This window comes from Chionomys nivalis, chromosome X (genome assembly GCF_950005125.1).
Source record: "Chionomys nivalis chromosome X, mChiNiv1.1, whole genome shotgun sequence".
In the NCBI taxonomy this organism is placed as follows: domain Eukaryota; kingdom Metazoa; phylum Chordata; class Mammalia; order Rodentia; family Cricetidae; genus Chionomys; species Chionomys nivalis.
The window spans coordinates 134,065,138-134,085,246 of NC_080112.1; positions in this window are offsets into that span (position 1 = coordinate 134,065,138).

The following is a 20,109-nucleotide window of genomic DNA, read 5'->3' on the forward strand; positions in this document are numbered from 1 at the left end:
AGATTAAGTATAGCAAGGGACAAGGGAAAGATTTTCCAAGAAGGAGAAATAGAATATATTGTTTCAAGGATTTCTTTGGGGGGAGATTTATTTATTTAAAAAAAACCTATCTTTTTTTTATTTTACATACAAATCCCAGTTCCCTTTCCCTCCTCTCCTTCCATTCCCTCCCCCCCATCCCACCCTTCATCCACTCCTCAGCAAGGGTAAGGCTTCCCATGGGGAGTCAACAAAGTCTAACACATTGTTTTGAGGAAGAATCAATGCCCTCTCCACTATATCTAAGCTGAGCAAGGTATCCATCCAAAGAGAATGGGTTCCAAAACCAGTAGGGACAAATCCTGGTCTCACTGCCAGTGATGCCACAGTCTGCCCCAGCCATACACCCACATTCCGAGGTCCTAGTTGGTCCTATGCTGGTTCCTTCTCTGTCTGCTTAGAGGTTTTGAGTTCCCATTAGTTCAGGTAACCTGTTTCAGTGGGTGTTCCCATCATGGTCTTGACCTCTTTTCTCATATTCTCACTCCTCCCACTCTTCTACTGGACTTTGGGAGCTCAGCGCAGTGTTCTGCTGTGGATCTCTGCCTCTGTTTCCATCAGTTGCTGGATGTAGGTGCTATGATGACATTTAAGATAGTCATCAATCTGACTACAGGGCAAGGCCAGTTCAGACACTGTCTCCTCTATTGCTTAGGGTCTTAGATGGGGTCATCCTTGTGGATTCCTGGGGATTTCTCTAGTGCCAGGTTTCCTGCTAGCCCCATAATGGCTCCCTCAATCAAGATAACAGTACTTGAGGGTTTCTTGATGTGTGAGTGTATTGCATGAGCAGGTGCTCCTATCTGTACAGATTAAGAGGACAAGAGGAGGGTAACAATCCCTCAGTGTTGGAGTTACAAGCTTTTGTAAGACATCTAGTTTGTCACATGGGTCCTAGGATCTGAACTCTGATCGTCATCACTGCGCAGCAAGCCTCTAACTTCATAGCCATTTATTCAACTCTATATCACATCTTTTTTATTTTTGAATATAAATTTTATTTCTTGAGTTTCTAATTATATCATCCCTTTCCTTTTCCTCCCTCCAATCCTTCCCTTATAACCCTCTTTTCTGTCTTTCAAATTCATAGCCTCTTTTTTCATTATTTGTTTTTATATACATATATACATCTGAAGATACATATATATTCCTAAATATAACCTGCTCAGTCTATATAGAATTACTGTGTATGCTTACAGGGCTGATAATTTGGTACTGGATACCAATTAATGTGCTTTCCCCCAGGAAGACTATTTGTCTTGATCTCAGCATTCCTTAGTTACTTGTAGTCCTTTGTATAGGGTTGAGGTCTCCTGGGTTTTCCCACCCACTTTGACACATCTATTGTTGTGGTTCTTGTTCAGTTCATGTTCAGGTAATCATGTTGGGGAAACTTTATGGGTGTGACTTCTGACATTCCTAGGAGAAACGTTCTTAGAAAACTCCCTGATCCCTTACAATCTTTCCACCCCCTTCCGCAATGATCCCTGAGCCTTAAGTATAGAAATTGTACTGTAGATAAACTTGTTAGGACTGGGTTCTACAACTCTGCATTGATTTGTTGTGGTTTGGGTTTCTGTAGTGGTCTCTGTTGCCAAGTGAAGTTTCCTTAATTAGGGTTGAGGACTACACTTACCTGTGGGTGTAAGAACAAATATTTAGAATGTACTTAGGGAATCTGCTGGCTTAGTGAGGTGGAGGTTGTAGGCTCTCCTCCAAAATCCATGACTGTACTAGGTCTGGGCTAGATTGGCCATGTTTCCAGTACCAGGCATGATTTTCCTATTGTTGAACAGGTCTTAAATACAATTAGGGAGCTGTTAGTTACTGCCAAGGGTGCCACTACTGCACCCTTGGAGTTATTATGCCATGTTGGTTGTTGGTGTGGTTCATAAGCATCATAGCTGGATAGGACTGTTGGTTGCCTCCTTTGTTGGAAGCTTGCATGGCATTTTCTTGGACAGCCTGTACTAACAACTTCAAAGAGCTTTTCATGTCAGGTATTGGGGTTTTTGTTAGATGGTCTTTGACTCTTGGAGGGAACATTATCAGCACACATGAGAAAATTCCATTTAAACATTTATGCATGTTTATACATAGAAGCACATGAATTATAGGGTTGTTTAAAAGATTAATAGCTACCAGTATGATTATTTATGACTTTTCAGATATTCGTATTGCTATTTTAGCTTCCTCCCTCCTTATTATGGTTTTTCCACTCTTCTCCCTAAAGAGCCCCCTTTCCCCAATCAGATCACTAGTACCCTACTACGTCCTTTCTATTGCCACTCAGTCCCCCACCCTAGCAATGGTTCATTTGAAAAATACTGGTCTCTCCCAGAAAGACAATTATCATGTGTACTCACTCATAAGTGGTTTTAAACATAAAGCAAAGAAAACCAGCCTAACAAATCACAATCCCAGAGAGCCTAGACAACAATGAGGACCCTAAGAGAGACTTACATAGATCTAATCTACATGGGAAGTAGAAAAAGACAAGTTCTCCTGAGTAAATTGTGAGCATGGGAACCTTGGGAGAGGGTTGAAGGGGAGGGGAGAGTTAGGGAGGGGAGCAGAGAAAAATGTAGAGCCCAATAAAAATCAATTAAAAAAATACTGGTCTCTATAGTTACTCCAGCGTATATACTCAGACCTGAAGATTTGAAGTTAGGAGTCTCAGATAACAGAGAACATGCAAGATTTGTCTCTCTAGGTCTGAGTCACCTCACATAATACGGTCTCTTCTAGTTTCATCCATTTATCTGTAAAGTTCATGATTTCATATTTCTTTACAACTGAATAGTATTCCTCACTATATATTGCCAGATTTTCATCATCCTTCATCAGTTGAAGGATTTTAAGGTTGTTTCCATTTCCCAGCTGTTGTCTGATGCTTTTGTTCTTTTGGCTTTTGGGGGAACTGCCACCCAGCTCCCAAATAAATCACACATGGAGGCTTACTCTTAGTTATGAATTCCTGGTCTTAGCTTGGCTTGTTTCTTGCCATTTTTTTTATTTATAGTGTTCTAAAGGTTTTATTGTTTAAGCTGCTTTCATTGTTATTTCATTTTATCAGACAGTGTCCATTAAAAACAGGTGTGCTTTTGAAATGCAAAGCCTATGAGAATTTGAAGGTATCTCAAGAGAATGCCCCCAAATTCTGTCCTTTAGTCTTATGACATATTTCAATGACTTTATAAATTTTCCTTTTTAAAAACATTTTTTTCTATTTTATTTTTTAAAAAAGAAAACAAACTTTTTTCATTTTACATGCCAATCCCAGTTCCCACTCCCTCTCCTCCTCCCATTCCTTCTACCTTCTGCCCACTCCATCCCCCATCCACTCCTCAGAGAGGATAAGGCATATTGCTTTGTGGAAGGTCCAACATCCTCCCTACTATATCTAGGCTGAGCATGGTATCCATCCAAAGAGAATGGGTTCCAAAAAGTCAGTACAAGCAGTAGGGATAAATCCTGGTGCCACTGACAGTGGCCCCACACTCTGCCCCAGCCACACAACTGACACCCATATTCAGACAGTCTGGTCTGTTCCTATGCTGGTTCTTTCCCTGTCCAGCTGGAGTTGCTGAGCTCCCAATAATAGCTCAAGTAAGCTGTTTTAGTGGGTTTCCCCATCATGGTCTTGACCTTCTTGCTCATATTCTCATTCCTCCCATTTTGCAACTGAACCAGTGCTCCGCTGCTGGTCTCTGCCTCTGTTTCCATCAGTTGCTGAATGAAGGTTCTATGGTGACATTTAAGATAGTCATCAGTCTGACTACAGGGCAAGGCCAGTTCAGGCACCCTCTCCACCATTGCTTAGGGTCTTAGCTGGGGTCATCCTTATTGATTCATGGGAATTTCTCGAGTGCCAGGTTTTTTGCTAGCCCCATAATGGCTCCCTCAATCAAAATATCTCTTTCCTTGCTCTCATCTCTGTACTTCCTCCATCTTGACTATCCTGTTCCCTCTAGTTCTTCTCCCTCCCCTTGCCCTCTCCTCCTCTCCTTTTGCTCTCCCTTCTCCCCCCCCCCGCATCCCTATGCTTCCAATTTTGTCAGGAGATCTTGTCCATTTCCCCATCCCAGAAGGATCTATAAATATTACTCTTAGGGTTCACCTTGTTACTTAGCTTCTCAAGGGTTGTGGACTATAGGTTTGTTATCCTTTTTTTTTTACAGCTAGTTTCCACTTATGAGTGAGTACATACCATGTTCATCTTTCTGGGTCTGGGTTACCTCACTCAGGATGGTGTTTTCTAGTTCCATCCATTTGCATGCAAATTTCAAGACACCATTGTTTTTTACTGCTGAGTAAGTACTCCCTTGTGTAAATTGCCACATTTTATTTATCCATTTTTTCATTGAGGGGCATCTAGGTTGTTTCCAGGTTCTGGCTATTAATAATATTACTGTAATGAACATAGTTGAACCAATGTCCTTGTAGTATGACTGAGCATCCTTTTGGTATATGCCCAAGAGTGATATTGCTGAATCCTGAGGTAGGTTAATTCCCAATTTTCTGAGAAACCACCATACTGATTTCAAAAGTGGCTGTACAGGTTTGCACTCCCACCAGCAATGGAGGAGTGTTCCCCTTACTCCATATTCTCTCCAGCATAAGCTATTATTGGTGTTTTTTTTTTTTTTTTTTTTTTTTTTTTTTTTTTTGGTTTTTCGAGACAGGGTTTCTCTGTGGTTTTGGAGCCTGTCCTGGAACTAGCTCTTGTAGACCAGGCTGGTCTCGAACTCACAGAGATCCGCCTGCCTCTGCCTCCCAAGTGCTGGGATTAAAGGCGTGCGCCACTCGGTATCTCAGAGTCATTTTGATTTGCATTTCCCTGATGGATAAGGATGTTGAACATTTTCTTAAGTGTCTTTCAGTCATTTCTGATTCCTCTGTTGAGAGTTCTCTGTTTAGACCTGTACCCCATTTTTAAGTGGATTATTTAGAATTTTGATATGTAATTTCTTGAGTTATTTATATATTTTGGAGATAAATCCTCTGTCTGATGCGGGGTTGGTGAAGATCTTTTCATTCAGTAGGCTGCCTTTTTGTCTTATTGGCTGTTTCCTTTGCTTTACAGAAGTTTCTCAGTTTCAGGAGGTTCCATTTATTTATGGTTGCTCTCAGAGTCTGTCCTCCTGGGGTTATATTTAGGAAGTGGTCTCCTGTGCCCATGCATTGAAGAATACTTCCCACTTTCTCTTCTATCAGGTTCAGGGTGGTCGGATTTATATTGAAGTCTTTAATACATTTGGACTTGAGTTTTGTGCATGGTGATAGATATGGATCTATTTTCATTCTTCTGCACGTTGACATCCAGTAATGCCAGCACCATTTGTTGAAGATGCTTTTTTTAATTGTGTAATTTTAGCTTCTTTGTCAAAAATCAGGTGTTCATAGGTGTGTGGATTAATATCCGTGTCTTTGATTTGATTCCATTGGTCAACCTCTCTGTTTGGTATGCCAATACCAAGCTGTTTTCATTACTGTAGCTCTGTAATAGATCTTGATGTCAGGGATGGTGATGCCTCTGGAAGTTCCTTTATTGTACAGCATTGTTTTGGCTATCCTGGGTTTTTGTTTTTTCATATGAAGTTGAGTATTGTTCTTTCAGATCTGTGAAGAATTGAGTTTGGATTTTGATGGGGATTACATTGAATCTATAGATTGCTTTTGGTAGGATTGCCATTTTTATTATGTTGATCCTACCTATCCAAGAGCATGGGAGATCTTTCCATTTTCTGGTATCTTCTTCAAATTCTTTCTTCGAAGACTTAAAGTTTTTGTTGAACAGGTCTTTCAATTCTTTAGTTAGTGTTACCCCAAGATATTTTATGCTATTTGTGGCTGTTGTGAATTGTGATTTCTCTCTGATTTCTTTCTTAGCTTCCTTATCATTTGTATATAGGAGAGCTACTGATTTTTTGAGTTGATCTTGTATCCTGCCATGTTACTGAAGGTATTTATCAGCTGTAGGAATTCCCTGGTCACTTATGTATACTGTCATATAATCTTGCCAGCTTTTCTTAATTATTCCAACTACCTTTTGCCTCTGGGCCTTTATCTTTATTTTTGTATTCCTTTCTTTCCTTCTTACTCTGTGACTTGCTGTGTGTAGCTGGGTGGCTCACTTCTGATGTCTTCCCCTCCTTGTTCTTTCGTTGTTCCTCATTCTTCCTCCTGCAAGATTTCTCCTTCTATTTATACTCTCTCCTGCCAGCCCTGCCTATCCTTGGCTCCTGCCTCACTATTGACTGTTCATCTCTTTTTTAGGACCATCAGGTGTTTTAGACAGGCACAGTAACACAGCTTCACAGAGTTACACAAATGCAACAGAAACAAAAGTCACACGCCTGAAAATAATATTCCCCAAAACCTAGTTGTTGCCAATATGGCAGCAATAAACATAACTGGGCAAGTGTCTTTGGAATAGGATGTTGAGTCCTTTAAGGACATGCCTAGGTCTGGTATAGCAGGGTCATATGGCAGCTTTAATTTTAGCTTTTTGACAATTCTGCACACTGCAGTGACTGCACTATTTTCCAATCCTACCTTTTCTCTGTCCACCTTCAGCATTTTCATTCAGTGGCTTTGTTGATCTTCCCCATTTTGACTGGTGTAAAATGAAATCTCAAAGATGTTTTGATTTCCATTTAGTTTGTGGCCATTTTTTTCTTTTGAGAACATTCTGTTCAGGTCGCAGGGCTATTTTTCTTTTTAAATGAGTTGTTTGGGTTTTTTTTTAGTTCCTTATATAATATGGATATTAATTCTCTGTCAGATGTATAGTTGGCACAGATCCTCTCCCATTCTGTGAACTTCCTCTCCACCCTGTTGATTGTTTCTTCAGCTGTGCAGTTTAGTTTCATAAAGTCCCACTTGTCGGTTGTTGGCTTTAATTCTTAGGCAAATGGACTCCTATTCAGAAGGCAAATGAACTCCTATTCAGAAAGTCCTTTCCTAAACCTATGTCATGTAGTGCACTGTTTGTATTTTTTCTAGTAGGTTCAATGTCTGAGCTTTTCACATTTAGGTACTGGGGTTATTAGGAATTAGGTTTTGCGCAAGGTATAAATATGTGTCTATTTCATTCTTCTGCAGATGGACTTACAGGTTTTTGTTTTCAGCACTGTTTGTTGAAGATGCTTCTATTCTCCAGCATATTTTTCTGAATTTTTGTCAAATATTATGTGGCTGACGTTGTATGTCCAAATGTTTTGATCTCTGATTTTGTTTCATTGGTCTACATGTTTGTCTTTGTGCCCATACCATATTGTTTTTATTGTGGTAGCATTGCAATATATCTTAAGATCTAAACTGGTAATTCCTTCATGGTCATTCCTCCATCGTTATACTTTTTGCTATTGCTTTGGCTATTTGGGGTCTTTTTTGATCCCATATAAATTTTAGTACAGTTTTTCTATTTCTATAAATAATAAGAGGGAGATTTTGATCGAGATTGCACTGAATCTGTAAAAAGCTTCTCCTAGATGTTATTTTTCTCCAGATTAATTCTACCATTCCATGAGCATGGGATATCTTTCTATTGTATTTCTTTATCTCTTCTTTTAAGAGGTTTAAAGTTTGCATTGGAGAGGACCTACACTTCCTTGGTTAGGCTTTTTCCTAGAATCTAGGAATCTAGGATCTAGATATGTACTTTACTTTGAGGCTTTTATGAATGGGAGTTTGTCCATAATCTCTTTCTCTGAATGTTTGTTATTGGTTTATAGAAAAACTATTGATTCTGCAAATTGAAACTGTATCTCACCATGTTGCTGAAATTGTTGATTATTTCTAGAAATTTCTGGAATCTCTATTGCATATTATCATGTTATCTTCAAACAAGGACAGTTTAACTTCGTCTTTACCTATTTGTATCCTTTTAATTTCCCTCTCTTGCTTTACTGCTCTAGCTAGTGTATCAGACACAATATTGTAAAGGAGTGGGGATAGTAGTCATCCCTGTTTCATTCGTTACTTCAGTAGGATTGCTTCAAGCTTTTCTGTATTTAGAGTTTTGTTAGCTGTGATGCTGATGTTAAGTATATCTCTTCTAGTCCATATCTAGGACTCTTATTAAGAAGGCAAGTTGAATTTTGTCAATATCTTTTTCTGCATCATTGAGATGATAATGTGTTTCATATCTTTAGGTCCATTTATGTGGTTTATTGCATTTATTGACTTGTATATGTTGAACCATCACTGCATTTCAGGGATAAAGTCAAGTTGGTCATAGTAGATAATCTTTTTGATGTGTCTGTATTATGTTTGCAAGCACATTATTAAGTATTTTTGAGTCTATGCCCATCAGAAATATTGGCCTGTAATTTTCTTTTCTGGTTGTTATTGTGTATATTGTGTATTTTCTGGTTTTGGTATTAGAATGATACTGGTTTCATAGGAGGAGTTTGGGAATGTGGGAATGTTCTGTTTCTTTTCTTTTTTTTTAGTTTTAAAAGGATTGGCTGTAGATCTTCTTTGAATGTCTGGTAGAATTTTGCTGTGAATCCATCTGGCCCATCTGGCACTGGAGTTTTTTTTTTTTCTTTTAAGTTAGAATGCTTTTTATTACTATTTCAATCTCCTCATTTGTTATGGGTCTGTTTAAGTTGTTGATTTCTTCTTGGTTTAATTTTCATGGTTCGGCTAATCTAGAAATTCATCTTGTTTTAAAGGTTTTCCAGTGTAATGGAGTACAAGTTTTTAAAGTATTCTCTTGTAATATTCTCAATTTCTTTGGGGTCTGTTGTAATATTTCCCTATTCATTTCTGATTCAATAAATTTGGGTCCTTCCTTTCTTTCTTTCTTTCTTTCTTTCTTTCTTTCTTTCTTCCTTCCTTCCTACCTTTCTTCCTTTTTTAAAAAAATTTTTTGGCAAAGAGTCTGCCAACCTTGCTTATCATCTCAAAGAATCAGCTCTTAGATTTGTTGATATATTGTATTATTTTCTTTCTTCCAATTTCACTAACTTGGACTCTGATTTTTAGTATTTCTTGCTATCTATTAGGTTTGGATTTGCTTTGTTTTTCCAACTTTTGGAGTTGCATCATTAAGTCATTTATTAGTGCTCTTTATGATTTTTTAAATGTAGGCATTTAGGACTATAAGTTTTTCTCATAGGATTGCTTTCAAAGTTTTCCAGAGGGTTTGTTGTATTGTGTTTTCATTTTCATTTAGTTCCAGGACTTTTTAAGATTTCTTTCTTGATTTCTTCTTTGACTCATTTATTCTTCATTTAGTAATGAGTTGTCTAATACTCATAAGTTTTGTATTTAGTAGAGGTTTCTTTGCTGTCAATTTTGAATTTTATTGCTTTGTCGTCAAAAGGATATGAGGAGTTATTTCAGTGTTTTCGTATTTCTATTATTTGTTTTGTGTGCCAGGATATAATATATTTTAGGTAAGCTTCTGTGTGCTGCTAAATGGAATGTTCATTCTTTGGTGTTTATATATATATATATATCTATATATATCTATCTATATATATCTGTTAAGTTCATTTTAAAGAAGATCTAATTACCAATGCTCCTCAAATTATTTCACAAAATAGAAACAGAGAGAATGTTGCCAAATTCATCTCATGAGGCCACAATCACCCTGATACCAAAACCACACAAAGATTCAACAAAGAAAGAAAATACAGACAAATTTCCCTCATTAACATTGATGCAAAAATACTCAACAAAATGCTCACAAATTGAGTCCAAGAACACATTAAATAGATCATCCACCATGATCAAGTAGACTTCATTCCAGAGATGCAGATATGTTTCAGCATATGAAAATCTGTGAATGTAATCTACCATATAAACCAACTAAAAGAAAAAAAACAATATGTTTATCTCATTAGATGCTGAAAAACCTTTGACAAAATCCAACACCCCTTTATGATAAAGGTCTTGGAGAGATCAGGGATTCAAGGGACATACCTCAACACAATCAAGGCAATTTACAACAAGCTTATATCCTCCATCAAATTATATGGAGAGAAACTCAAATCAATTTTATTGAAATCAGGAACAAGACAAGACTGTCCACTCTCTCCATATCTATTTAATATAGTACTTGAAATTCTATTTATAGCAATAAGACAACTGAAGGAGATAAAGAGAATAGAAATTGGAAAGGAAGAAGTTAAAGCATCATTATTCACAGATAATATGATGGTATATATAAGTAACCATAAAAATTCTACCAAGAAACTCCTACAGCTGATAAACACATTCAGAGAAGTGACTAGATACAAGGTTAACTAAAAAAAAAAATCAGTAACCCTCCTTTATACAAATGACCAATAGACTGAGAAAAAAATCAGAGAAATATCACCCTTCACAATAAACACAAATAATATAAAATATTTTGGGGTAACTCGAGCCAAGCAAGTAAAAGACCTATATGACAAGAACTTCAAGTCTATGAAGAAAGAAATTGGAGAAGATATCAGAAGATGGAAAGATCTCCCATGCTCAAGGATTAGTAAGATTAGCATAGTAAAAATGGCCATCTTACCAAAAGCAATCCACAGATTCAATGAAATCCCCATTAAAATTCCAACACAATTCTTTTTTTTTTTATACTCAACTTCATATGGAAAAACAAAAAAAATCCAGGATAGCAAAGAGTCCTGTACAATGAAAGAACTCCAAGATGTATTATCATCCCTGACTTCAAGCGCTGCTACAGAGATATTGTGATAAAAACAGTTTGGTATTGGCATAAAAATAGACAAACTGATCAATGGAATCAAATCAAAGACCCTGACATAAATCCAAGCACACATGGACACCTGATTTTTGACAAAGAAGCTAGAAATATACAATGAAAAAAGAAAGCATCTTCAACAAATGGTTCTGGTCTAACTGAATATCAGCATATAGAAGAACACAAATAGATTCTTATTTACCGCCCTGCACAAATATCAAGTCCAAGTAGACCAAAAATCTCAAAATAAAACCACATACACTGAACCTGACAGAAGAGAGGAATAGATTTGAATGCATTATTGGCACAGGAAACAACTTCCTGAACAGAACACCAGTAGTGCAGGTGCTAAAATTAACAATTAATAAATGGGACCTTGTGAGACTGAAAAGCTTCTGTAAAGGCAAAGGACACAGTCAATAGGACAAAATGGCAGCCTACAGAAGAGGAAAAGATCTTCATTAACCCCATATCTGACAGAGGACTAATTTTGAAAATATATAAACAAATCAAGAAACTACACACTAAAAAAACCCCCAAAAAATCCAATTAAAAAATGGGTTACGTAACTAAACAGAGAATTCTCAACAGAAGAATCTCAAATGGCCAAGAAACACTTAAATGTTCAACATCCTTAGCCATCAGAGAAATGCAAATCAAAACAACTCTGAGATTCCATCTTATGCCTTTCAGAATGGCTAAGATCAAAAACACATGTGACAGCTCATGCTGGCGAGGATGTGGAGCAAGAGGAACACTCCTCCATTGCTGGTGGGAGTGCAAAATTGCACAGTCACTTTGGAAACAATATGGTGGTTTCTCAGAAAACTTGGAATCCACCTACCTCAAGACCCAGTTATACCATCACCAGGCACAAACCAAAAGGGCACTCCACACTACAACAAGGACACTTGCTCAAATATGTTCATAGTAGCTTTATTTGTTGTAATCAAAAACTGAAAACAACCTACATGGCCCTAAAATAAAGAAGGAATAGAGAAATATGTGGTACATTTACACAATGGAGTATTACTCAGCTGTTAAAAGGTAACATCCTACTGGGCATTGGTGGCACATACCTTTATCCCAGCACTCAGGAGACAGAGGGAGGGGGATCTCTGAGTCTGAGGCCAGCCTGGTCTACAGAGTGAGCTCCAGGACATTCAAGGCTTCAGAGAAACTCTGTCTCAAAAAACAAACAAACAAAAACCCAAAAATCAAAATTTGTAGGCAAATGAATGGAAGTAGAAAAATCATCCCGAGTGAGGTAACCTAGCCCCATAAACACAAGCATGGTGTGTACTCACAAGTAGACATTACCTTTAACGTAAAGGATAATCATGCTGTCATCCACAGATCCAGAGAGGCTAGGTAGCAAGGAGAGCTCAAGGGGAAACACTGGAGTCTCCCTAGGAAGGGGAAATAGGAGAGATTTCTCAGGTGGCCTGGGAGTGGGTGAGAATGGAAACCGGGGGGATCAGGTAGGGTAGTGGAGAGTGAGGGTACTAGGATAGATGACTGGAATTAGGGGGCATTTTGGAGGTGAGGTAGAAACCCATTGCAAGGGAAACTCCCAGAAATCCACCATGGTGACTCTTTCGAAGACTCCCAGTATTGGGGGATATGGATCCTAAACTGGCCATCTCTTATAAGCAGGCAAGACTTCCAGTGGAGGAACTGGGACACCAACCCAGCCACAAAACCTTCAAACCGCAATGTGTACTGCTTGCAAGATGTGCTGGGGTAAAGGTGGGTCAGAACTTGTGGAAGTAGAAGACCAATGACTGGTCCAGCTTGAGATTCATGCCACAAGAGGAAGCCCACACCTGACACTGCCTCAAGCCCAGGAACCAGAGTCTGGACAGCCCAGAGAACTAGAATGAAACCAAATTAGACCAGCAAATAGAAAAAAAAAAGTCAATGAAATCTTTCCTAAAGTTGCTCTACTGTACTTGTAGACTGGAGTCTAGCATAATCCTCACCCAAGAGAATTCACGCAACAGCTGATGGAAACAGATGCAGAAATCCACAGCCAAACATTAGGTGGAGCTTGGGGAATCCTGCAGAAGCCAAGGAAGGATTGTAGGAGTCAGTAGAGTCAAGGACAACACTGAATAGGGCCACGGACTACAGTCCACAGAATCAGCTAAACTGAACTCCTAGGGACTCACAGCAACTGAAATGACAGGAATGTTAGCAGAATAACTTAGTTAGGGCCCGCTAGTGTGTGTTCAAACTCCACAGGACCAAGCTCTAGTGTCTAAGGGCAAAACTTGAGTGCTCCAGTCAGGGACAAAGACTGAAAATTCTCCCTTCCTCTCTCATTGTGTTCCATTTGGACTCTCAAAACAGATTAGATGTTGCCCACTCCTATTAGGGAGGATAGGTCGTCTTCCTTCAGTCTAGTGATTCAAATGCTAATCTTGCTTGGAAAACACCATTACATACCCACAAATGCTGTTTTACCAGATATCTTGGCATTCTTTTGCCTGTTCTAGCTGACGCATGAAATGAGTCATCATATTTGAGGCAACTGCACAGAAGGGTCAGGTTTGTTCCGCAACTCTCATGCCTTTTGTTGTATGCTTCCTGTCACTGTGATGAACATCACCAGCAAATAGAACCTGGGGGGAACAAAATTTATTTCATTTTACTCTTCTAGGTAACAGTTTACCACGGGGGCAAATCAGGGTAGGAATCTGGAATCAGGAACGGAGGCAGAGGCGGAGGAGGAATGCTGCTTACAGACTTGTTCCCAGGCTCGTGTTCAGCTACCTTTCCTACACAGCCCAGGCCTACGTGCTTAGGAATGGAACTGTGCACACAATGACCTGGGCTTTGCTACATTGGTAAACCATCAAGAAACTGTCCCACAGACATTTCCTCATGCCAGTATGGAGCAGGGAATTATTCAATTGAGTTTTCCTCTTCCCAGATATGTCAAATTGACATACAAGATCAGTCATTGCATGTTTTGGAATAGAATATTTGCTTAACTATGTAAAGATGTGTTGCATTTGTTTATGCTGCATTTGTTTAACTATGCAAAGATGTATTGCTCTTTTTCTTTGCCTACCTGAGACACCTGATTGGTCTAATAAAAAGTAGAATGACTAGACAGAGGAGTGATAGGCATGGCTGCTAGGCAAAGAGAAAAGGGAAGCCAGCCATCTATCCAGTCAGCTGGGGCAACCAGCTGGGGACCAGCCAGCTAGTCATGGAGGAAGCAGGAAAGCAGAATGATCAATATGTAGATTGAGGTAAATGTGCCTTGGGTCATCACATAGATGAATAGAAATGGGTTAAGTTTAAAAAGAAAAGGCTAGCTAGAAACAAGCCTAAGCTAATGCTGAGCATTCACAATTAATAAGTGTCTGTATCATAATTTGGGGGCTGATGGTTCAAGAAATCTGGCTATAATTCTACCTTTTCATTCCAGTCTACTTCCCACAAGTGGGATGACCCCAAATTGTATTTATCTTTCTTTAACTTTTTGTTTTGTCTGTTAACATATATTTCTCAGTCCATTGCCTGGATCCCTGACTTCCCTCTGTGTATGCCAACATAGCCTGAAATGAATGAATGTGTGGGAATCAGATGAGCTAATTAATGGATTAATTCAGCAGATGCTTATTGATTGTTATGCCCCATGCTAGGCATCAGGAAAACAACTCGAAATGAATAAAGCTCAATTCATAATCCCCCCACCAATTTGTAGTTGTTGTTTATTAAGGATTTCCCTGACTGGGCTGGAACTTGTGGGCAGTCCTTCTGCCTCTGCCCCCTAAAACTCATACATGGATGCTTATCACTACATAGGACTACCTTTTTGTTGATGCTGCTCTTTTTGTTTTTTGTAGTCCAGGATGGCTTTTCACTTGCTATGTATCTGAGAACGATTTTGAACTTCTGATCATTCTGCCCCCACCCTCCCCATCCTGAGTGCTAAGATTACTGGGCTATGGTACCATGTGCAGTTTATGAACTTCTGGGGATTGAACTAAGGTCTTTGTGTGTGGTAAGAAAACACTCTACCAACTGAGCTACATTCCCGGGCCCATTGCATGTGCTTTTATATAACTGTCCTAGAATTCTAACATGCCTTTCAAAGAGCATGTAAAAGTGCATTGAGTCATGTCTGTTGTTAAAACTGGAAAAGGCATAGGCATTTTATTATTTTTTGCACTTAAAATGGGCGGCTTCAAACAATGAATGTGTGTCATCTCATAGTTTCTGTGGGTTATAAATTCGTCAGTGGCTTAGTGGAATGGTTCTGGCCTGGGTCTTTCTTGAGGCTGAACTCTCGACAGGCTGGAACATCCACTTCCAAGATGGCTACTCTCATAACCTCTGGCAAAGGCTTCAGTTTCTCACCCCATGGGCATCTTGAGTGTCCTAGTGACATGCTCCTGCCTTCCCCCATAGTGAACAATTTAACAGATTGAAAAGGAACACCGTTTATGACCTAGAGTTACATCAGGACCATACATGACCACCACTTTTGCCATATTTTATTAGGTGAGAGCAAGTATATTATAGCCTAACCAAAGGGAAACCCCCTTTGTGGATTATTAATAATATAACGGGGTGTGTGTGATAAAGAACAACTAGTAGGAACTGGTCTTTCATTCCATCAGGTCGATCACGGAGATTGAACTCAAGACATCAGGAGTGGCAGCCAATGACTTTACCAGCTGAGCTAATTTACCATGTCTCTTTTGTGTGTTCTTAAAAGCCAGTGACTCTTTCTCCCCTTTTCTTCCTACAAACCCTATTGTCAGAGACATTAGGTATGGTGAGGGAACAAAGGAAAGGCCGATCCCAGCTCCTGATCACTTCATTTGCCTTTAGTCACAAGCCTGGTGGAGGTGGTGATGGTGAAGGGGAAGGGGACATTTTTGTTGTTGTTTACTTAGGATCTTTTGTTTACTTAGGATTTTAAAAATGTTGCTGTATGTTTGAAATTTTTAAAATAAGTTTTTCAGGACAGAGTTTCTCCATGTAGCCTTGACTGTCCTGGAACTCACTTTGTAAACCAGGCTGGCCTCAAACTCATTGAGATCCACCTGCCTCTGCCTCTCCAGTGCTGGGATCAAATGCTTGCACCACTACGATTATTTTTTTTGAGACTGGCTCTCTTGTATTGTGAAGCTGATGTCAAACTTGACATAGTCAAGGATAACCTTGAGTTTCTGACCCTCCTGCTTTCCCTCCTGGGGTGGGGGTGGGATTCTGGGTGTACAGCACTACATTCCAGTTCGCAGCGCTAGAAATCAAAAGCAAGGCTCCGTGCAAGCTAGGCAAGCACTCCAAGTGAGGGATAGCTCTGGCTCCTAAAAATTACTTTTTTAAAGTAATTGTTTCCTGCATTATAGCATTTATAGTACATGTATAATTTGTTCTAACTTATCCCCTTCTCCAACTGTCTCTGTCACCTCCATTTACCACCATGAGCTGTTTCCTTCTAGCTGGTTCCCTTCCTTCCCCCAGAGATTCCTCCTTCTACTTTCATGTCACATTCATGCCACTATCCTCTGAAACTGGGGGTCTTGATCCAATGCAGCATTCTAATATTAAGTTGGATTGATGTTTTCGTTGTTGTTATTGTTGTTGTTGTTGCTGCTGCTTGTTTTGATTTTTGAGACAGGGTTTCTCTGTGTAGCCCTGGTTGTCCTGGAACTTGCTCTGTGGACCAAGCTGACCTCGAACTCGGAAACTGGCCTTTCTCTGCCTCCCAAACGCTGGGATTAAGATTGGAAAAACATCCAAAAGTCAGAAGAATCAGCAAAGATATAAAGGGACACAAAAGGCAAATCTGTCATAAAATAGGACTCAAAGGATTAATTACGGCAGAAAAATGCTTCAAGTTTATATATAGTCCACAGAATGGAGCCTGATGAATAGCAACTAAAGCTTACAAAGTTCTTATTTTGGGCCAGGTAATTTGCTAGGCATTTCATACTTATCCACTTACATGTGAGATAAGCACAGATATTGTAATCATTTTCTAGAAGAGGAAACTGGGGGCACACAGGCACTGAGTAACTTAAAAGGCTGTAATTGAAGCTAGAATTCAAACCCAGGTAAGATTTCCTTCCACAGTTTTAGCTAAGGTGGCGCTCTATTCTGTGGTTTGCTTTTACTCTCTCCAGCCCTTTCTTCCTTTTGCTTTTAGTCTTAGATCAGGCAAGCCTGGATATATATATATATATATATATATATATATATATATATATATATATATATATATCTTAAACTCCTGATCATCTGGCCTTTCCCTCCAGAGTGCTGGAATCACAGGTGTGCACATCAGTCCTAATTTATTGGGTGCTGGGGATCCAGCCCAGGGTTTCATATATGCCAGGCAAATTCACTACCAACTGCATTACATTCTCAGCCCATTTTTAAATTGTTTTTCTTTTTAAACAAGCTCTCCCTCTATAGTCTAGTTTGGCCTCAAACTGTTAAGTCCTTTGTCTGTAGCACGAATTCTAATTGGCATAAATAATAAAAACTAGACGTCAGCTATAGGGGTTAATTCTGAAGATCAGAGGAGCAGAGTTGGCCAGTCATTATAGAGTTTTTACCTCTACCAATGCTCAGGCCAAACAGGCATTCCTGTCTCTACAAATCCTCAGACTGCATCTCCAGACCACAATGAGCTCCTGTCTCTTCCCACCTTATATTCTTTTCTCCACTCAGCCATAGCACTCCTGTCTCTACCTCCCCAGTGCTGGGATTAAAGGTTTGAGCCTCCACCGCTTGGCTATTGTTTCTCTTTTAGACTGATTGAATCTCGTGTAGATCAGGGTGGCCTTCAACTCACAGAGATCCGTCTGCCTCTGTCTCCCGAGTCCTGGGATTAAAAATGTGTGCCACTACTGCGGGGCCTCTAGTGGCTTAACTTTGCACTCAGATCTTCAGGAAAGCTTTATTTGTTAGAACACAAACAAAACATCACTACATTCGTTAATCCTTACAAGTGAAAGGATTATAGTCAAGAAAGGTCATCTTTTCATTTTTAATTTCGAACAGGTGACAATGTTTTTACTTCCTCTGACATCAGGATAACTCTCTGGGCAACTTTCACTATCTGTGGTAATTAAGGCAGAGTATATGGACACAGACACAGCTCACATGGTCAGAAAAGCTTTTTTTTCCCCTTTGGAGACAGAATCAGCTATGTAGCTCTGGCTGTCCTGAAACCAAGGTGGCCCTGAAAATCAGAGATCTGCCTGCTTTCCAAGCACTGTGCTTAAAGGCATGTGCCACCATGAACTGCCTGTTTCATTTTTGAAGTAGAGTTGGAGTTTATTTGAAGGGGCTCTTTTGAGTGTGAGTGTATGAATACATGTGTGTGCACATGTGTAGAGGCCAGGGTATTGTTAATCAGGAGATGTGCACTTTTTTGAGCCTAGGACTTGCTAATTAGGGTAGGTTGGCTAGCTAATTAGTCCAGGCATCCATGTGTCTCTGCCTCCCCAGCCCGGGACTACAAACCCTTGTCACCAGGCTTGGTTTTTTTATGTTGTTACTGGGAATGAACTCAGCCCCTCATGCTTCAGCAGTAAGCAATTTACAAACTGAGCCACCTTCCCAGTCCCAAAAGGAGATCTGAAAGATAAATTTAAACACAGATGTTAAAATAAAGAGAGAAAGAAGAAGACACACCCAGAAATGTGAACTTGGGCTTCTCAGAGGAAAGTCGATTCTTGAATATTTTCTTAAAGGTGTGATCACAATTTAAGATGGTGTGTTAAAGGTCTAGAAGAACATCAGGGTGTTGAGGCCGGCATTCATGTTCTTTCCACACTATTTGTGGCTAAACTTAGTGCCTAGAGAACAAAGATGGAGACTTCAAAAGCTTAAAGTATTGGACTTGAATTTCTAAAACGACATCTAAATAGCATAAACTTTATATTTAGTTTTTGTTTTGTTTGTTGAGACAAGGTCTCACCTGTATAGCCATGGCTGACCTGGAACTCCCTATGGAGATAGTGAGTGGCCTTGAACTTGTGATCCCCCTGCTTCTGCTTTTCAAGTGCTGGCATTGCCCAGGTGTGCCACCATACCCTATTTTGTTTATGTGTCATAAACTTCTAAGAAAACGATGTAAGATTTGGCATGATTTGCACTCTGAACAGGGCACTTACTGATGTGCCCTTCTGCCTACGAGCACTAGCAATTCACCCATTGGGTTGATTCTTCTGCCTTGCAGTGGACCCAGGCTGTATCATGAAGCTTAGGCCCTCATGGGTAGTTCATAAATGTTCGTGTTATCAAAAACCTACATTTTAATTTCCCTTTGCGTCTTTTGTAAACTTGACCTTAATTAGTGTGTAGGCTTTGGCTTAAGGGGGCTCTCAAAATGGCTGCCTGTGGTATTTGGGGTATTTAAGTTTGTTGTTCATCCAGAAGGTATAAGGGGGAAAATCTTTCTTTCAAACCATGGGATGCGAAGCTTTTTTCTTTCAGGCTAATCAAGCCACATATGGATTGAGTGAGATGAATTTGTGTGGAGGGGCTGGATATCTGCAAACAGTGGGGAGAGGGAAGAAATAGATGCTGAGGAGGCTCTGAAGCAGGCTCTCCATCTGGAAGCGGGGATACTCTTGCTGAGCTATGTGAGAATTAGACATAATGTGTCTAACAGTATTGGGTTGTCCAGTGGAGCAACTAAAAACAGAGGATACCCACTGTAATGTGAATTTCAGTTTCTCCAGACAAGGCCTACACATGTGTTTAGTTTGCACAGAAGGGCATTTCATAAGCTTCTTTTTGGACAGGGATTAAAAGGCTTCCTCATTCTTCTAGCCTTGTCCTGAATGTATTTGGGATAAAAATACACGTATCAAAAGTTATTTGTTGTTTATCTAAAATTCAAATTTATGGAAGCAGCCTCTATTTTCTCTGCCAGCCTTAAATATCTGTAGAATTTTTTAACGGAGCAGCAGGCATTCGCGGGGAATTATTACTGCTCTTTTAACATAAGAAAAGACCTCAGGTAAATGACAGCATGGTATTTCTTAAAAACACTTAAAATGTCTAGTTTTCTCTCAAAAGAAGAATTAACTGAACTGGATGTGGATGCAACAGACCAGTGCTGAAAACCAAATCGAAGCAAATGTTCCTCAGTGAAAGGCTGCGTTTGCCCATGGTATCACACCCTGGAAAACATGTAATATAGCTACGTAAAATGACACGGAACTTAAATCTGTTGGCATTCTGCTTTTTTCCCCTTCTTCTCAGTCTATTCAGATAAACCATCCTATATTTGATTCCAAGGCAATGCTACTGAAATTTCTAGTACAAAGGCATTGACAGGGGGTGATAATGCAGCGATTGTCTCAGGAATCCTG